The 13522-nt window shown below is 34.1% G+C and overlaps 1 long non-coding RNA gene across 1 annotated transcript in view; it reads left to right on the top strand.

Annotated features, from left to right (window-relative positions):
* Positions 1–9271: 9271 nt before the first annotated feature.
* LOC144978496 (uncharacterized) overlaps positions 9272–13522 on the top strand; it is a 16842-nt gene continuing 12591 nt past the window's right edge. The window contains exon 1 of the long non-coding RNA XR_013646518.1: positions 9272–9430. This is a non-coding gene — a long non-coding RNA (uncharacterized LOC144978496). The remainder of the gene's footprint in view (positions 9431–13522) is intronic.

The raw sequence follows: 13522 nt of genomic DNA, 5'->3' as shown, positions 1-13522 counted from the left end.
TCTTGGGTGCTTTAATTGTAATTCTAGAAATTTTTTCTATCCCATTTTCTTCCTTTTTACTGGAGCTGATATAACCTAAATGTGTTGCAAGCGCCGTAAAACCCTTAAAAACAAACAAACATTTGATAAAGATCAGAACAAGTGTGTATGAAAGGTGCCAGACAAAGCAGGAAAGAAAAATACAAGAAAAAAAAAACAACATCCCAAAAAATCAGTCTGCCTCGACTGGGGATCGAACCTCAGACAGTCTGAGGTTCGATTCCAGTCGAGGCAGACTGATTGTTTGTGATTTTCTTTCTGTATTTTTCTGTCTTGCTTTGTCTGGCACCGTTCATACACACTTGTTCAGATCTTTATCTTACACGGTGCCTGCTCCCTACTTTCCATAAATCATGTGTCATTTCTATGAGGCTCAGTGTCATTGTTCTGGAATAGGACCATTCGGTTTCACATGGGCCCAGCCTGGCATCTTTTGCTCAAAGGAAGACGGGGCAGTGGGATTTTATCTTTTTGTAAGATATATTTTTTAAACAGTGTAGATCATTTCCCCACTATAGAATGTTAGATTTTATAGATACTGCTTATTTCTTCGTCCTCCCATAACTGACTGGGTCTTCTATCCCCCTATATGTGTTTTACAAAATGGTTTCTGCACGTCGCCATTTACCCATGACCTACATGCGCAAGTATATGTCGCGCGAAAAAACAAAACAAACCAAACAAAACGAAATACAATTATTACCTAATGATGGTTATCTTTTTAATATTTAAAATCGTATTTGAGGAGATATTTTTATAAATAATAATTCATGGTAATTAGTCTTACACTGGGCACTAATCAAAAGTTCATTACTACTACTCCTACTACTACTCCTACTACTACTACTACTACTACTACTACTACTACTACTACTACTACTACTAATATCACTACAGTAAGGCTGGACTTGCAATCAAAAAATGAAATTTGTGTTTTAAAATCTTTTGAATCAAACGAGTACACCAACGTGTTCGTCTCATTGAGATGTGAAAAGTGATATAAACATCAAGAAAATCGGCCGATAAATAAAAATGTTGCTTAAAAAAGCTAAAATATACAAATGCAATTTTTTAAATCAAATCTATTCGTAAAACAGTTGGTTTTCAGCCGATTTTTCTGAAATAAAGACAAATGTTCCTCATTTTTCAAGCTGATTTCAGCAATGTGAATTTCAAATTCCTCACAATTATATTTTTTACTGTTAGATTTTAGCTATTAGGCCTACTCTAAAAGGTGTTACATGTTTTGCGAAACAGAAGGGTTGGCCTTGGCCTGTGATTGGTCGAAAACTTTGGGACGTTCGACTCACAATTCTATAAGAATAGATGGTGGCGGTGGACCCTCTAGTGTTCAGATTATTTTTGGAGGTGTAGATAATGAGTTCCCTATATGGCCATATCAATCATGTAGACATCCTTTGATGATATAAGCTTACTCTTTGATGTCTGCAGTTGCATTTTCGTTCTGTACGGTCACTCATGGCTAAACTCCGCCCATAAACGATTTCATAGGTCCGTCCATCACCATATTTCAAACTTTTGTTCTCCTGAGTTTTCTGATTGAATAACGATTGGCTATTGAACATCTTGACCCTTCAACGATTGGTCGTTCTGACAGCTGTCAACTATGCATTGAGCCACCCTGACGCATTAGAAGACGGTTATCTGATAGTTGCTTCACAATTCACAATCACCACCTTGATGAATATATCCAGGCATAGTTGATAGATAAAAAAGCCAAACTATGTTCTCATTACATTTGACACAAACAAAGTATATCACTGATCTCGTCTCATTGAGATATAAACATCAAGAAAATCGGCCGATACATTTTTAAAAAGTTGCTAAAAACAGCTAAAATAAACAAAAGCAATTTAAAAAATCAATGGCACTTTTTTTTTGTACCCCAAAACTTTTATTTCACACATTTTGTGTAAAAATAAGTTCGTTTCAGACACCATAATCAACCAGATTTTATTTTCTAAATTTTGCCTGAAAACTTTTACTTTACACATTTTGGCTAGAAAACTATTATTTCACACATTTGGGTCAGAAAGCGGTTATTTCATACATTTTGGCCAGAAAAATTTAATGTCAAGCATTTTTATCAGAAATCGTTTAATTCACACATTTTGGAAAAAATAACTGATTTCACACATTTTGGCAGGAAAACCATTATTCACTTCAAACAATTTGGCCTGACAACTTTTACTTTACACACTTTGTTTAAATAAATTATATTTAATCAATTTTGGCTAAAACACGTTATGTTCATATAATATATTGTTCAGAAAAATATGACTGCATACAATTTACCCTTGAATTTTAAACATTTTGACCAGAAAATTTTTATTTCATACATTTTAAGGTGTAAGCCTTCATTTAATAAATTATTGTCCACTTTGGCCAGAAAAAAAGTAATTTCATGAATTTTTAATAAAATAATTTTTCATAAATTTTGACCTGAAAACTGTTACTTTACACATTTTTGGTCACAAAACTTTTACTTGACACATTTTGGCTAGAAAAGTTCCATTTTGACATTTTAGTAAGATTTCCTATATTTTTGGTGAGAAACCTTTTGTGGGATGGGGACACCAATCATGTCATTGATAAATTTAGAAGTCTGACTGAAAAACTTATTGAGGACATCGCTGCTTCTGTTTGTCAGTGAATGACATGATCCGTCGGAAGGTGAACATTTTGGATTTGCACTTTTTTTTCATTTTCTGAAAGAATATGCACCCCGGAGCATATTAATAATTTATTTGAAGTAAATCGGGTGATTTTTCATGAAGTTATGGTCAGATGTATAGGAAAGGTATCCAGCAACTTTCTCAAATTTCATACTTTTTCAACTTGACTAGCTGTAAAAAATATTTAAGTTGTGAAATTAAGCTTTGATATTTCCCGAAGATATACAAAAAGAGTAGATTTAATCATGTATGACAAGAACACATTTTTGATAAAAATTAAACTTCTAACTAAAGTTGGCAATATCTCAGTTCAAACGTTTTCACCATCCGATTGTTTATGTCATTCACTGTAACATATTATAGGTTCACCAGTCATATCTGCTACGTCTCTACTCTGTCGAGAGTACTTCTGTGGTTTTCGGTCATTGCGAAATCCTCGAGAAGGCATTCAAAAGCAAGACATGGCAAAGTCTTGCATTTTGTAACGGTTTTAAGCATTTTATGATACGATACATCTTGGTTTACAGAAAGCTATTACTAATACAGACATTTTGCCCAGAAAACATACATTAAATCATGTATTTCTGTTGGAAAACATTCTATTTCACACATTTTGGCCAAGGAACTTTTACTTCACACATTTTACCCACAAAACTTTTAACTTACGCTTTACACATTTTGACCAGACACTTTTACTTTTACTTATTATTTTGGCCACGGAAAATTTACTTTTATACATTGTGGTCATATCAGAAAATTTGTAATTCATACTTATTGACATGAAAACGTTTACTTCAAAAATGTTGGGTTTTTTTTGGTTTTTTTACATCAAAATAAATTTCATGAAGTAAGTAAATTAGCAAGGACACATTATTGTATTCATTTATTGATCAATCATTTTATTTATTTCTATTTCAAATATAAAAATTGAACATTTTTCTTGCTGTGAAAAAAAATAAATTAAGACCATGATACAAAACATAAAACCCACCATTTCTGGCCCCGCGGTTTTTTTTTTGCACAGCTCGGGGCCGCAAAATTAGAGAATTTCTGATTTACATTGCAACCGCAAAATCTGCAAGTTTTTCAAATTTTGACAAAGTCTTTGATTATTCTTTAAAAATGTTGCCATGTGCTACTGAACAGCATGGAATGCCAGGACTGAAGGATGTTCCAGAAGATGAAATTCGACGTTACAACAAAGAACTAGGACTAGGATCAGTTGCCATTAGGAGCAGTCCAACACAAGCACCAAACTTGCAGTTTTTTTTAATATTTTTTTTTTGGGGGGGTGGGGGGGTGGGGGGGTATTCTTGCCAGGAAACTGTGCCTTCCCTCACAGCTTGTGCACACTGTTATATGTTTTCAACAGTCAGCTCTCTAACAATTTTATTTACAGCAATTTTTTATATTTTTATATTATTATTTTTTTTTTTAATTTCAGGAATGGGAGACACCCACTGTTTGTCGTTACTTTGCCAATTTAGATTTATCTCTGTCTTTTAAATACGTCAATAAACAGGTATAGGGATATTGACCGTTAAAAAAAATATATTAAAAATTAAAAAAGCAATTTTTTAATTGTAATTTTGTTTTCCCAACTTTGTGCTTATTTCCAAATCATAGATAATAGACTGTGAAACATGATGCTGGGTTTAACTCACGTGGGCATTGTTTATGGATCGTATTTCTATTGAATAGATCATACGTGACATATCAATGAAAACGCTCACCTCTCGGGTATTATTGCTATTGCATCCATCTGCTGGTATTCACATACTGACGAGGCTCTCACTGATCGATGGATAGATGGTCTAACTGTCTCTACCAAAACGTCTCGATCCTCCAAACGTACTCAAAGCGCTTTACAAAGAGCCCCTGGCCAACAGCAATACGTAATATGTAGAACGAGATATGACGCCTGCTTGGCGATATTTTTTTTCCCGACAGAGACAACGCTGTTAACGACCAGGTACCCGTTTTACACCCGAGTACGGTGAGATAATGTGAGACTCAAACACAGGACCTCCAATCGGCAAATGATTGTCATATCACAAACCACATAGTCGCACATGAAGTTGCTTAAAACTGATGTATAGGCAACTGAGTTATACGCTACATCAACGTACATACATCTATTATTTTTGTATTTGTATGTATGTCATGGTGACACGATAATGGTGATGACGACGACGACGATGATGATGATGACGAGCAGGAGGAAGGTTAGAAAGTGGAAGGAGAGGGGGGAAATTTGTTTGTTTTTGTTTTGTTTTTGTATATTTTAAAAAAAAAAAAAAAAAATATATATATATATATATATATATATATATATATATATATATATATATATATATATATATTGAATCGTGTTTGATACAAATATGGTACGAAAAGTGCTCGACATGTAGTAATGGAGCGAATTATTATTTAAAATATTTACCACAATGTTTGGGACAGTCTACATCAATGTTTCAGGCTTAATTTGCCATCGTCAGGACTGAGTTGTTTTGTTGACTGTTGTTGAAACAACAACAGTCAACAAAACAACTCAGTCCTGACGATGGCAAATTAAGCCTGAAACATTGATGTAGACTGTCCCAAACATTGTGGTAAATATTTTAAATAATATATATATATATATATATATATATATATATATATATATATATATATATATATATATATATATTAGACTTGGGTGACCTATTCCTGTTGAGCGGTCTCAATCGTTGCCTTGACCGATGAAATATAAACAAGAACAAATCGGAATTCCTGTTCGAATACCCAATGCGGAGACAATCTTTACATCTTAGAGGATTTCAACATCCATGTGAATGACGGGTCGGATAACAATGCATTGGATTGAGGCACAGAACTATGTTCAACTCATCACACAACCGACACATAAAAAGGGAAACACGTTAGACCTCATCATTAAACACCGTGATGACACTTTGTTGAATAACATCCACGTACAAAGTTACCACATTTCAGATCATCAGTCTGTTTTATTCGGAATGAATTTGGAAAAACCTAAACCAACAAAAAAGACAGCACCATTTCGAAAATATAAGTCATAAGATATTGAGAAATTTAAAATGGACATTATTACATCCGGTCTTACCACCAAAGTTGAACGTGCATACACAGCAGATGACAAAGTTTCTATTTTTAACGAAATTGTGTCTGAACTTCTTGATCACCATGCTCAGTTGCCACCAAAGTTATCACCATAAGGCCTGACACATCATGGTTCACTGAGGAAATTTGATTGTCAAAACAAACGAGATGAGAAGCAGAACAAATATGGCGGAAAACAAGACTCACAATACACGGAGAGATATAAACAAGCACGAACTGCAACTAACACTCTGATAATCGAAACCAAAAGAAAATCTATCAGAGACAAGGTGGACGATAGTAAAGGCAACAGTAAGAAGCTTTTTAATGTCCTGAACAGTTTGATAGTGGGGAAAATTTCTGCCATCACACCAAAACAAATCAGAACTTGAGGAGCGCTTCAATGATTACTTTATAAAATTTCTACTGAATTCTACTGAGGTTACTGAATTAATTAAGAAAGCCCAAAATAAACAAAGCAAACTTGATGTTATACCAACGTGGCTTTTGAAAGAATGTTTAAAGGAAGTCACACCTCCTATCACTTCGATTTCAAATAGGTCTATCGAGAATGCAGACATTCCAAGCTGCTTCAAAGAAGCTCTAATTACTCCACTCTTGAAAAAGAAAAATTTAGACAGCGATCAATTAAAAAACTACAGGCCAGTATCGAACCTTCATTTCATTTCAAAATTAATAGAGAGACTCATTGTCAAACGTCTCAACAACTACATAAATTTCAACAATTTGCATATTGTTTTTCAATCCGTCTATAAGCGATTATACAGCACAGAAACAACACGTTTGCGTATCCACAATGATATTGTCGACCAACTTGACAAAAGCGATGCAATACTGCTGCTGCTGGACCTAAACGTTCGACACTGTGGATCACGTAATACTACTAACTACTAGACCGAATGCAGAGGCTCTTTGGAATCGGAGACAAAAATCTAGGTTTTCATGCTATCTACGAGACAGGTCACAGCGCATTCTCATAAATTATTCCCTTTCATCACAAACAAAGCTGCAATTTGGGGTTCTACAGGGTTCAGTGCTTGGCCCTTATATTTTCACAATTTACACGGAGCCCTTAAGCAACATCATCACGACCTTCTGTCTCAGTCATCATCTCTCACGCCGATTATACCCAGTTATTCACTCCAATTTTATTAAAAAAAACATCGAAGAAACAAAACAGCGACTCGCAGCATGTCTATATAACGTTAAAGCATGGATGACAAACAACAAGCTTAAATTCAACGAGGACAAAACTGAGCTGATTGTATTCAAAAAGACAGGAAAGGATATATATACTCATTAACCAACTCTCCCTCGGAGAATCTGTTATTAAAATTTCCAATGTCGTTCGAAACCTTGGTTTCTATTTTGACACTCACCTAGACATGCGCGCATACATAACTAAGTGCTGTCAGGCGATTCATAGCGCTCTCCAAATGATATGCATAATACGAAATGTTATTGATGACGACACATGCAAAACACTCATCCATGCCCTTGTTACCAGCCGCTTGGACTAGTGTAACTCTTTCCTGTACGCCCAACAAAAACATCGCTGAACAGACTACAGTTTATGCAAAACAAAGCTGCTCGTATAGATAGAATGCGCTTGGCCAAGGAGTTCACAACATTGCCATCCGGAAGTATAACGGACCAACACACAAACTCTGTGTAACCATGAACTTTTATAGTCTGATTAATACAGTTTAGTGAGAACAACTCACAAACGCGGATGGCAAGAACAATAACAAATGCCTGAGTGACGTCATCTTCGAACTATCTATAGTTACAAGGACAAAATCATGGGACCATATAACACCGGTCCTTAAGTCACTTCACTGGCTTCCAATAGAGAGAAAAATAATATGCAAAATCGCATGTTTGCTACCAATTGTTTTCACCATACATCACCTGAATACTGAATACATCGAATGCCTTGTGAGGAAATATAGACCAACTCGATCTCTGCGATCCGCCAGTTCTTTGCCAAGAAAAACATCCCAAGAACAAAATTTGCTGAGCGTGGTTTTGTATTTTCGGTTCCAATCATATGGAAGTCTTTACCACCTAAAACCCGACAATGTGAAAGTTTATCAGTCTTCAAACGGCATTTAAAAACAAATCTTTTTCATCCTGCTTTTCGTGATTCTATGTGAACTTCGAACAAGATGTGTGTGTGTGTGTGTGTGTGTGTGTGTGTGTGTGTGTGTGTGACTGTTGTAGTGATTTCGTAGTCGAATGAATGAACTTGTGTGATACCAAAAAAACCCCCAAAAAACAACTATTGTAAAGCAAATCTGAGCACTATTTGTGGACACTGGCTCTATATAAAATAATAATTATAATAATGATAATAATAACAGGTAGAAACAATTCTTCTGTAACATTATTGTAACACCAAGTCGAAATTTCCTGATCTTTTTCAGTTAAACAATGAAATATTTTTTGATGCTAGAAATTTTAAGCTCATGGTGAGATGGAACTGGTGAGGTGACAAAAAATAAAATGAGATATTTAGAATGCAGTGTCCAATGAGGCGAGATGATTAAAATTACAGTCGCAGTTACTTAAGTTGATAGTATAGTATTATTATTTTTTTTTTTTCTATAACCGTTTCGCGAAGTCTTGTGATTAATAATTCACAAATATATGACTTATAACTCGGAACTAATTATTTAGAGCAGCTGTATTCCATTTATTGAATTCGACTGTAAAATCTGTACAAGGGGGGGGGGGGGGGGAGGTAACACGTGGAGATGGTCGTTGTTAACAAAGCAACATTGTCAATTAGGTGATAACACGAACAGAATATAAAGGGACCAATAAGACGTGACGACTGAACGAAGAATACTCCCCAGCTCTCTGTTTTTGCGAGTATCGATTGTGTCAGAAGACAATGATGGCAATAAAACGACGAATTGTTTTGATCACGGTTGACCATGTGTCGTGTTCACACGACGATTCCTTGATCAAACTGTAAGGCTTCTGTCTATTGCACCAAAACTTTTCAAGTTCAAATCCAAATATAGATAGAGATGTGAGATCTATTTTGAGTAAGTTTGATCCTATGATTATTATTCAAAAATATATTAACATTGATTAACGTGAGTGTTATTAAGTACGTGACGTCATGTTATTGCGGGCATCTTCGTATCTATGCACAGACATCACATAAGGATAATGCTATTAAAAGATGGACTCTTTTCTTATCTATTTATATATTATCTTATCAATAGATCTATCACCTCTTCAGAGCCCCAATGTTGTGTCTTTGCAAAAGGATCGCTGCTCGCTTATTTTCATCATACTCAGGTGTAGAATGTTACAATAATGTAACAAGTGTTTTGTCAGACCATTGAATGTAACACGTGATGAATCTATTCTACGTCATATGATTTGGATTTCTCATTCGATGTGAGACAGTAGTATATAGTCAACACGGTCTATCATTCTCTTTAGATATTTTCGAGTTCCTACCAACTGTTGTTTCTATTCTTGTTGTGCTCGTGCATCGCAAACGTCTAACAAAATGAATCTCAAGTATGCCTTCGGTAAGTGTTAACAATATCGCTTTTTTTCTTTCTTCAATAATAAATCTTATTATTCTTAATCCTTCTTACTCTTATTAATCCTTCACAAATATATTAAGTTCTCCATGAGGAGCCGTTGCCTTATATCTATAAAAACAAAGACAACACGTCACCTTAATTCATTTTTGCCACATGGTGTTCGAATTTTTAACGCGCAACTGTGATTTAAATTAAATACTACTTTTAAATATACACACACAAGTTTGGACTAAAGGCCAGAGGTATCGCCTATCTCAATTTAGCAAATTAATATATAAAGTGTTGCTATTGGTTCTTGGTTGTATATTTTTTTATATTTTTGTGCATTTGCATATATGTAAATGAATTTCCATTTTTTTATGAATAAAGTATATGTTATTATTATTATTATTATTATTATTATTATTATTATTATTATTATTATATTATTATTATTATTATTATTATTATTGTTTTATGCTTATTTAATCATTTAAATGCCGTACTCTGGATAAACACGTATTCAAACATTTGGCCAGAAAACTCCTTAAAAAGTCGATTGATTTAAATGACTCTCATCTTGGCAAAATTCTCGAACTTGGTACTTCGTGAAGTCTTCATCAAAGTTCCAGGTTTGAGAGATTTTGTCAAGAAGAGGGTCATTTAATTCCATTGTCACTGATTTTATGACATTAAAATATAAAGATATTTCCGACCACAATCGGACTAATGATATTACTTACTAATGATATAGCTTTACATTATTAAACAGGTCTGCTGATTTAATTAAATTATAACTTTATTTAAAAATAAGAAAATATCAAAAATAAAATGTAAAGGTTTTGACAACCAAAGCGTACCTATTCAGTAACATTGTAAAGGCAATACAATACACACAAACAAATCTTGTCTTCTTGTCGTCTCAGGTTTTGCTCTTCTATTTTCTTGTAACAGCGTTGCTCTGACTTTTTGTGAAGAAGATGTGTAGTGTGGAAATTTCTTCACTCTGTACCGAACACGGCCCAACAAATATTGAGAACAACCGTGCTTCTCAAATTCGTTTTACGTCCAACACTTTGCACTATCCTTTTGGACCTGGATCGGGATTCGACCGAATCAATTTTTGACGGGCACCTAATATTATATTATTATCAATTACCACACTCTTTTAGGGAGATATTACGACATAAGTCGATTTTTAATTTGTCACCGAACCGTCCAGCATTTAATATTTTTATAACACAGTCTTGGTCTTCTCTGTGTTATATTTAGTTTGTTACCGAATCGGCCAGTTTAACACAGTTTCGGCCTTCTCTGTGCTTTATTTTATTGGGACATATGCATAGTAACAGATCTGTCGTCTATGTTCTATGATTTTAATGATCTCTTTTAGATCATAATGATATTGCATAAATTTGCCTTCTCTATGCAATGATTGTGGTCACCCGTTTACGTACTTAAACAGTACAGTAACCTGCACTATGCCTTGCTATTTTCCGGCCCCGAACGATTTTAACACAAACAACCCTGCATTGTGCGAAGAATAGCAAGTGACCTGCCATGGGTTTATATAACCATGGTGAGTGGTATTCATAGGAAGACTGAGAGGTGTTGTCAACACAAGATAGCACAGCAACAGGTTTGAAAAATAAGAACCCATGGTCGCCTTAAGTCAATTTCCCATTGAGACTTAAGCTCGTTCTACAGTAAAGTGACACCCATAAGTCATAAGAAATCGGATTATCAGACCTGCAAATAAGTGCACGCCAGCTGGCGCCGTTTCATACAGACTTGTTAGTATATTTATTATTTGCAATGATCTTTGCGTCATATTCTAATTTTCATAAACTTATGAATATTCGTATGATTATTTGTGAACCAACTATAGATAATTATGATCAACTTTTACAATAATATTGTTTCGAGTATTTGCTCTCGTCAGGAAGTCAAAATGAAAGTATACTGTTGTGTTTATTTCGGCTGGCATCGTACGTTTTCGGCTTCGCAGTTACGGTGGTTCATAATAAAAGGTGTGCCTTGTTTCTATGTCTGCATGAAGATGTAAGTTCGTTTATTTTATCTCAATAAGTGTGTCTTGCTATGTTCGGTTTTGTGATGATTTGGACTTTTTTTCTTCTTACAAGCAGAGGTTGCAATTTTAGATCAGGGGGAGTAAGACTATGCTCTGGAGATGGCTTTCCATGTAATGCTATGTTGTATGTCATTTCAAAGATGCAAGTGAAGAATTTCCATTCGTGATTAATGATAAATTGTTACTTCCAATATCGGGTTCAGTCTTTTCTTGCCGGCGTATAATGACAACAGAAGTCTACATCTTATCTAGATTTGTGCAGTGCAAAAGTGAAAAAAAAACAGGAAGTGGTATTCATTTAGTCGATCTCATTTTGTTACGACATTGTCATTGTTATCAGAGTGTATTCTCACATATATCCGTGGTATTATAAAAAGTAGATTTAATCAAAAAATACATAACTAAAAAAGCATATAGATCTGGAGGACTGAAAACCTTGTGTGAATGATTTTCTGTTTTCAGATTGCTGGCATTTTATTTATTTCTAGTCTAAACATCTTAAGATGATGGTCGTCAATACAGATTATCCATCCTCGCTCTTTTTCGTCTCGCAATTCTTAAAATCTGCCTACACATTTTTCTACTAAAATAGTTCTGACTTACGATTCATTAAATTCATTATTCATTATTAAGCCCAAGAAGGGCCGGTTACGTACATTATACTTCCAAGGACTCAAGAAACAAAAAAGTAAAAATTGTAACGTCACGACTTTTCTTCCTAATTCTTACAATAAATAATAATGTGAAATTGAATGTAAGCTTCAATTTAATTACAAAAATAGATCAAATGAATGTTTCGGGTTTCCCCTTTATCAACAAAACAGGATGAATGAAACACTACTACTACTACTACTACTACTACTACTACTACTACTACTACTACTACTACTACTACTACTACTACTACTACTACTACTACTACTAGTAGTAGTAGTAGTAGTAGTAGTAGTAGTAGTAGTAGTAGTAGTAGTAATAGTAGTAATGATATTGATAATAAAATAATAATAATGATGATGATGATGATGATAATAATAATAATAATAATAATAATAATAATAATAATAATAATACTAATAATAATAATAATAATAATAATAATAATAATAATAATAATAATAATAATAATAATAATAATAATGATGATGATGATGATGATGATGATGATGATGATGATGATGATGATGATGATGATGATGATGATGATGATGATGATGATGATGATGATGATGATGATGATGATGATGATGATGATAATAATAATAATAATAATAATAATAATAATAATAATAATAATAATAAAAACAATAACTACATCAATTGATTGTGATGAAAATGAAAAAGAAAAGCGTTCATAAGATAAATGTCAGAAAATACATGTCATATGGGATGGTGTTTTTTTTATTTCCTATAAATACTGGGATGGGAGGTACCTCATGGATAGTGTTTTTTATTTCTGATAAATACTGGGATGGGAGGTACCTACTGGATGGTGTTTTTTATTTCCCATAAATACTGGGATGGGAAGTACCTACTGGATGGTGTTTTTTATTTCTGATAAATACTGGGATGGGAGGTACCTACTGGATAGTGTTTTTTATTTCCCATAAACACTGGGATGGGAGGTACCTACGGGATGGTGTTTTTTATTTCCCATAAATACTAGGATGGGAGGTACCTACGGGATGGTGTTTTTTATTTCCCATAAATACTGGGTTGGGAAGTATATACGGGATGATGTTTCTTATTTCCCATAAATACTGGAATGGGAGGTACCTTTTGCTCTATCTTCTTTACCTCTACTGTCTATCATCCCCGCCTCTGTCCATTTCATGTACCCATCCTTGTCGACACGCTCATGAGTACAGTTGACGGATAAAGGGTTTAATAATATCTATGATTGAACAAAATTCAAAATGACAACTCATAGAAAACATCAAACCACAACACAGAGATACCAGTACCGTAAGTGTGGATTCTTTGAATAATAACTCGGCCACTGATCA

The sequence above is a fragment of the Berghia stephanieae genome, chromosome 8 (assembly GCF_034508935.2).
Source record: "Berghia stephanieae isolate SIO BIC M18660-M18661 chromosome 8, UCSD_Bste_1.3, whole genome shotgun sequence".
NCBI lineage: Eukaryota > Metazoa > Mollusca > Gastropoda > Nudibranchia > Aeolidiidae > Berghia > Berghia stephanieae.
Note: the sequence above shows the minus strand (reverse complement) of the source record. Positions and strands in the feature narration are given on the sequence as shown.